Source organism: Heptranchias perlo, chromosome 26 (assembly GCF_035084215.1).
Source record: "Heptranchias perlo isolate sHepPer1 chromosome 26, sHepPer1.hap1, whole genome shotgun sequence".
In the NCBI taxonomy this organism is placed as follows: Eukaryota; Metazoa; Chordata; class Chondrichthyes; order Hexanchiformes; family Hexanchidae; genus Heptranchias; species Heptranchias perlo.
In genome coordinates, this window is record NC_090350.1 from 29,706,765 (window position 1) to 29,714,801 (window position 8,037).

Here is an 8,037-nt window from a genome sequence, read left to right on the forward strand (position 1 = left end):
ACGCAAAGCTTCAGCACTGATGTGTGATCAGGTCAGCTCACTCATGGACGAGCCATAGTCCAAGCAAAAGGGTTAATTGCCTTATGTGATCTTTGATGTGGAGATGCCGGTGATGGACTGGGGTTGACAATTGTAAACAATTTTACAACACCAAGTTATAGTCCAACAATTTTATTTTAAATTTCACAAGCTTTCGGAGGCTTCCTCCTTCCTCAGGTGAATGTTGTTCACCTGAGGAATGTTGTTCCCACAACATTCACCTGAGGAAGGAGGAAGCCTCCGAAAGCTTGTGAAATTTAAAATAAATTTGTTGGACTATAACTTGGTGTTGTAAAATTGTTTACAATATGTGATCTTTGTGATGAGACAAAATGGCTGTTTACCATCTTCCACCCTTCATAAACTTGAGCTCATCCAACACTCTGCTGCTCATATCCTAACTCACACCAAGTCCCATTCACCCATCACCCTTGTACTTGCTGACCTACATTGGCTCCCGGTCAGTAAATGTCTCGATTTTAAAATTCGCATCCTTGTTTTCAAATCTCTCCATGGCCTCGCCCCTCCTTATCTCTGTAACCTTCTCCAGCCCTACAACTCTCCGAGATCTCTGCGCTCCTCCAATTTTTGCCTCTTACGCATTCCTGATTTTTAGTGCTCCACCATGCCTTCCTAAACCTCTCCGCTTTTCTACCTCTCTCTCCTCCTTTAAGACGCTCCTCAAAACCTACCTTTTTGATAAGCTTTTAGTCACCTGTCCTAATATCTCTATGTGGCTCGGTATCAAATTTTGTTTGAAAATCGCTCCTGTGAAACACCTTGGGACATTTTACCATGTTAAAGGCGCTATATAAATGCAAGTTATCATTGTTATTGAAGCAGGAGGTGTCGACTAAACAAAGAAGAACTATCTTCTTCAGACAAACAGCCTTGAGCCTTGGATAAGAACCAGAAGCCAGACAGTCTTGTGACAGAAGGGATTGTGTAATGAGTCTTCTTGACTCATTGGTATAAATATTATTGCTCAAATTCCCACAGACTGACAGTAACACCTTCTAAGACATGTCATTTTTCTTAAGTAACACAGTTGAAAAGCATTATAAAATAGTGGATCCTGATCTAATCATCAGATACGTTTATATTGGTGGTAGTGTGGCACTAATATAGGCTGCATATTGGGATTTTTCAGTATGCAACTTCCAACATTTCTGGGGTCATGAGCAAAACAGAGCATTCATCTATCCTACAAATATTTAAATCATGTCTCCATGGCTTCTCCCCAGTAATCTTCCATTGAACATGCTTAGATTGTATAGTTTAGTTACCAGAATACATAAAATGGTTGGTTAAATTCCATGATCCAGGCTCCCAATGGGGATTTGTGCCTCACAGGGGGTGAGGGTCAGAGAATTGGGGCTACAGTGCAATAGCTCTCATCTCTGACCTCTGCTCCCTTTGAGCTTGGCTTTCCTGCTGGGAGCACAGAATTTGGTATTTATACAAGGCTAAAAGCATTCTGTATGTTTATGCCAATGTCACCTGAACAGACATTGTTACATCGAAACTACAGCCTGGTCTATGCTGGCGTTTATGCTCCACACGAGCCTCCTCCCTCCCTACTTCATTCAACCCTATCAGGATACCCTTCTATTCCTTTCTCCCTCATGTGCTTATCTAGCTTCCCCTTAATTCTTCCCCTACATTCAGGATTCTTTTAAATGATCTTTTTTCATATAATAATAATTCACTCATATAATAAATACCTTTTTGTTTTTTCCCCTTCTATATTTTATTTCCAGAACAGTTGGGCAGTAAGGTGATCTCTTCCCAGCCCTCTCTATCTATGCTCCTCTTGAATTGGTTCATGCCAGTGATGCAAGTTGATTTCTCTTCCGCCATGTGGGGAAGTATTTCAACTTATCTCCAGATACCTTATTTAAAATCGAACTCATTGTGCGAGGAACATTGTGGTATAGCTCATGATATGTTTTAAATATACCTCACAGGCTATAGAACATCCAACTCTCATGCTGAGGATTGTAGGTGTGAGTGCCTTTTGTTTGAGTCTATTTTCGGTATATGGTTTGACACCTCAATGGGAAGGACAAACTAACATAGCTCAAATTCATTTGCACTCAGCTAAAATGTTACCACTTTTTAGTCTTAAGTGTTTTATATCTTGTATCTTGTGAGGATATTGCCACCACTTTGTCTGAATGGGGAAAGGATTCAAGACAAAAATAATTAACAGGATTAGTCCTGCTGTAAGGAAATGCATCTCTTGTTGATTAATACTGAGCGTCACTGTGAAGAAGTTCATGGCTAAGATTGTCCCACTCTCCCAGGTGGAGAAGAAAAGCTACTAAAGCGAAGCAGCAGCAGAATACTTAAAACAAAATTGCCACCAAATTCAGCGCATAAATTTTACAAGTTTATACTGATGTCAGGAGCGATAAAGAGCTAAAAGGTCAGAAATCTCAGGAGATGTTTCTGCTGGTAGTTATCATTAAACACAGTAAGGCTGCTTGCTAACAAATCTGAAAATTCCTGTTCTGAAAGCCACACATTTCCCATTTCTCACATTGCCTAAAATTTTATTACAAGTGGACTAAAGTGGCAAAGTATCGTGATGCTTTTTACTGATGTGCAAATAAGTCACAATTTCCCCTTATTTTTCATTCAAATTTTCTCCACTCTTTGTAATCCCCCACATATCAATTCCTCAGCAGAGAGGCAATCTGCTCACAGGTCCTGTCAGTGCTGTTTTGTAAATGATCATCAGGTGGCGAATGAGACCAGTTCAAGGTTACTTGCCATCTTCATGAAACAGAAAGAAGAAATATTCAGTGTCTGGAAGTCAGACAGTCACAAATCTTCATCCCTCTTTACATTATTAGAGATGCTGCACTGGCCATGCAGCACTGCTTGAAACATGAGGAGGAATCATCATAGTACTCTAATAAAAATATCACAGTGTCAGAGCAAGGTTTCAATTTAAGTATTCCAACAGGGTATCCTGATGTGGATAAATGCTCCACCTGGTTTAGTACAGACCAGGATGATGCCAGGTCTATGCTGAGTTAGCTGATCTCAGTCAGGAAAATAGTGGGGCACTATAATTAGCTAGGGCTGGAAGAAGTCAGCCAGGTTTCCCTTTCTTGATTACTGCCCCATGACCCGTGCTGGAAAGAGTGTGTATGTGGATGTTAAATGAGGATCATGATCTAGGTCAGTTGGATACCCCTATGTCCAAACAACTTGCCAATACTCACTGTCTAGGCTTAGACATGAAGAATGGATAAAAAGAAAAAAACCCCGCAAATGCTGGAAATCTGTGCATCATAAAATACACAGTAGGTCCATCAACATCTGTCCTCAGAACTGAAGAATGGACTCACATTGGTGTACTGGACAGCTATTGGCACCTGTGCACCACACACCACATGAGCTACCACCTTCAGGAGAGGAGGAAATTGTAAGTAAAATACTAATAAAATGTCCCTTTAGATTTTGTGCTGAAGGCTGAAGGAGGTAAGGAGTTCCACAGTTTTGAGGTTTTGGAAAATAATTAATTAGAGTTGGAAAGCAGTGAAATGAACCTCGATTTCAGCACAATGGAAATACAGGGAGAAGGAAGAGTTTGTAGAACAGTGAATTTGCAGTTAATACAGAGCAAGAGAGGAAAGTTCAAGAAAACACTGACCATAGCAATATTGATAAAATATTGCAAGAAAGATTGCAGTGGAAAGAGAGAGGTTGGACGCCATAGGTGAGAGAGGGATTACCTATTAGACAATAAGCTTTTTGCTTTTTCTTGTCTAGAATGTGAAGAAAGTGTTAGAAGGGGATGCATTTACAATATTGTTGTACATAGCACCCAGAGGAAACCTAATTATGAATTAGGAAGGCCATTCAGCGCATCTTAATTCACCCATCCGGAGAGAGGCCTTAAAATGGGCCGATATTGTCTGGAGTTTAGAAGAATGAGAGGTGATCTCATTGAAATATATAAGATTATGAGGGGCTTGACAGGGTAGATGCTGAAAAGGTTGTTTCCCATGGCTGGAGAGTCTATATCTAGGGGGCATAGTCTCAGGATAAGGGGTCGACCATTTAAGACTGAGATGAGGAGGAATTTCTTCACTCAGAGGACTGTGACTCTTTGAAATTCTCTACCCCAAAGGGCTGTGGATGCTGAGTCGTTGAGTATATTCAAGGCTGAGATAGATAGATTTTTGGACTCTGGGGGAATCAAGGGATATGGGGATCGGGCAGGAAAGTGGAGTTGAGGTCGAAGATCAGCCATGATCTTATTGAATGGCGGAGCAGGCTTGAGGGGCCGTATGGCCTAATCCTGCTCCTATTTCTTTCTTATTTCTTATGAGATAACTGAACTGGGGCCATCTGGAATAAATAAGGTTACAACAAGGGAGGCAAAGACAGCAGTTGAAAGGCAATTAAAAAGGTGGAACTAACAACTCAGTTCAGCTATGCTTGTTTGCTAATCTGTATAAATATATAAATAGGTGTGATTTGTAACACAAGTTGAGTCCCAGTGCTACAAACTACCATGAGAGGTATTGTGTGTTGAGTCTTCAATGGGCCTTCTACTTGTGAGCATCTAGATGTTTATTGCTTACTTGTAGTCTCAGTGCACAGTCAATATCAATAAAATAAATACTGCCTTGGTGGCCTTGACATCAATACAGCATTTGACCGAGTGTGGCACCAAGGAGCCCTAGTAAAATTGAAGTCAATGGGAATCAGGGGGAAAACTCTCCAGTGGCTGGAATCATACCTAGCACAAAGGAAGATGGTAGTGGTTGTTGGAGGCCAATCATCTCAGCCCCAAGACATTGCTGCAGGAGTTCCTCAGGGCAGTGTCCTAGGCCCAACCATCTTCAGCTGCTTCATCAATGACCTTCCCTCCATCATAAGGTCAGATATAGAGATGTTCGCTGATGATTGTACAGTGTTCAGTTTCATTCGCAACCCCTCAGATAATGAAGCAGTCTGTGCCCGCATGCAGCAAGACCTGGACAACATCCAGGCTTGGGCTAATAAGTGGCAAGTAACATTCGCGCCAGACAAGTGCCAGGCAATGACCATCTCCAACAAGAGAGAGTCTAACCACCTCCCCTTGACTTTCAACGACATTACCATCGCCAAATCCCCCACCATCAACATCTTGGGGGTCACCATTGACCAAAAACTTAACTGGACAAGCCTTATAAATACTGTGACTATAAAAGCAGATCAGAGGCTGGGTATTCTGTGGCGAGTGACTCATCTCCTGACTCCCCAAAGCCTTTCCATCATCTACAAGGCACAAGTCAAGAGTGTGATGGAATACTCTCCACTTGCATAGATGAGTGCAGCTTCAACAACACTCAAGAAGCTCAACACCATCCAGGACAAAGCAGCCTGCTTGATTGGTACCCCATCCACCACCCTAAACATTCACTCCCTTCACCACCGGCGCACTGTGGCTGCAGTGTGTACCATCCACAGGATGCACTTCAGCAACTCGCCAAGGCTTCTTCGACAGCACCTCCCAAACCCGTGACCTCTACCACCTAGAAGGACAAGGACAAGGGCAGCAGGCACATGGAAACAACACCGCCTGCACGTTTCCCTCCAAGTCACACACCATCCCGACTTGGAAATATATCGCCGTTCCTTCATCGTCGCTGGGTCAAAATCCTGGAATTCCCTTCCTAACAGCACTGTGGGAGAACCTTCACCATACGGACTGCAGCGGTTCAAGAAGGCGGCTCATCACCACCTTCTCAAGGGCAATTAGGGATGGGCAATAAATGTCGGCCTCGCCAGTGACACCGACATACTATGAACGAATAAAAAAAAAAATCTGTCAATGTATCATTGACTCATGGGCTCTCGAATCTGTTAAATATGGTTTATACAACACTTCCATTGTAGCATCCAATTATTTCTAAGTGATTCTAGGGTTTTTTTTTATTCCACATGTGTGAAGAAGACTTTCCTGATACCTGTCCTAAAATTACATTTTTACTAGCTTGAACCTGTGTCCTCTAGATCTACTTCTGCAGCATAATTTAAAGTAATATTCTGGATTAACTTTTTCTATACCCTTAGCAATATATATACCTCTGTAAGATCATCTTTCTAGGTGAAAACCCCAGTGTTTCCTCGTAAGGCAGACCCCTGACACTAGGAATCAGTCTTGTGACTCTTCTCTGCACCGCCTTCAGCACTTGAATGTCTCATGTTTCTTGGTGACCAGAATTGGATGTAGTATTCAAGGTTTGGGTGGCCAAGGGCACTATAAATTTTGCTCACTACTTCCACTTACTTATATTCTACCATTTTGGCTATATAATTCAACATTTTGTTGGCTTTACGGATTACCACTCTGCATTGGTTGGACATGTTTATTGTAGAGTCTACTAAGATTCCAAATTCTCTTTCAGCTTCATCCTTAGCAATTTCAACAGCATTCATGGGGTATACATGTCTTTTTTTCCTTCCTAAGTGTCGCACTTTGCACTTGTATGCATTATACTTCATCTGCCATTGTTCTGCCCACTTACATATGTTGTCCATCTCACCCTGCAATTTCTGAGTTGTCTCTACCAATTCCACTGCCCCTCCTAGTTTGGTATCATCTATAAATTTGACCACTTTGCATCAAGTTTCTGAATCCAGGTCAAATTAGGAAAGCTTCCTTACATTTGTCAATCCCAGTCCATCACCGGCATCTCCACATCAGGTCAAATTAGAAACAGGAGTGTTCCCAGCATGAGCCCCTGAGGCATCTCACTCAGTATTCCCCTCCAATCTGTCAGAACTCCTCTAACGAGTTCTTATTGTTTCCTACCCTTCAGCCAATTTCTTGTCCATTCTCAAAGTTTACCCTGATTCCCCGCACCTTTGAGTTTAATTATCAAAAGCCATTTGAAGTCAAGGTAGGGCTTAACACAGTCCACTTGGCTTGTCACTTCCCCAAAGAAGTCGAGGAGGTTGGTCAGGTAGGATCTTCCCTGCTGAATTCATACTGACTGCTCTTAACTAGGTTGTTGTTGTACAGATGACCCTTAAGTTTACTCCTGGCAATCGATTCCATTATTTTACATGGAGCGGAAGTTAGACTAATGGGCCTGTGGCTGTTTGTGTTGTCACCCTTTTTAAATGTGGGCATCACATTAGTCTGTTTCTGCATTGGTAAACGAGGAAGATTAAATTATAGTTCATGATAGGATTACAGGTACGACATCAGGAAATGTTTTACTTCGCAGAGAAAAGAGTAGATTGCAGTTTTTGAGACTGTGCCCACTTGACAATACAGGGAATTTTTGGAATAGGCAGAAGAGGGGTTCTGAGGAGAATGAAGTTTGATCAGAGCCACAGAGTGGGCAAAGGGAGGAAATTAGAGACAGACACATTGAACAACCTATGGAGAGGGAATCAGAGATATTCAGTGGCCTATCTACTTCCTGTTTCTCTCTGCTTTTTTGCCTGCTTCTCTACCTACTAGTGGGACAAGCAAGTTGGGACGAATGACCTCCTTCTGTACTGTAATTTCTATGCATCTGTACTTGCCCGCTCTACTCTGCCTCCAAACCTGCCTGCTGAACAAACACCCAAAATTCAATCTTATGTTGATTTGAATGATAAGTGCTGTCCTGCTCCGCTTCAATTTTGCTGATGAAAAGAATATAGTTACTGGGAGCATCTGAATGGTTCTGTGGGTAATTGCTCCTCCTGATGTGGCATTGACTGTACAGAGCAGGAAGATTCTAGGGTCAATCTCTGGTTTCTAAGGATCCTTAAAGTCAGTTTTTATTGCTGATTTAAAACTCCAGTTCTTTTTTGGATGTTTCAGTATTTATTTTGAACATCAAAATGGGAAGAAAATCAGGAGAAAAAATGAGTGCCCAAAAATAACAGGGTAAATCTGGAGAAAAATCAGTAAAAATTATTTTTTATTTTGAACATCACTAAACCTCAAGGAAATAAGCTAGGGACTAATAGGGCACAGTTAAGCTGGCTGACAAC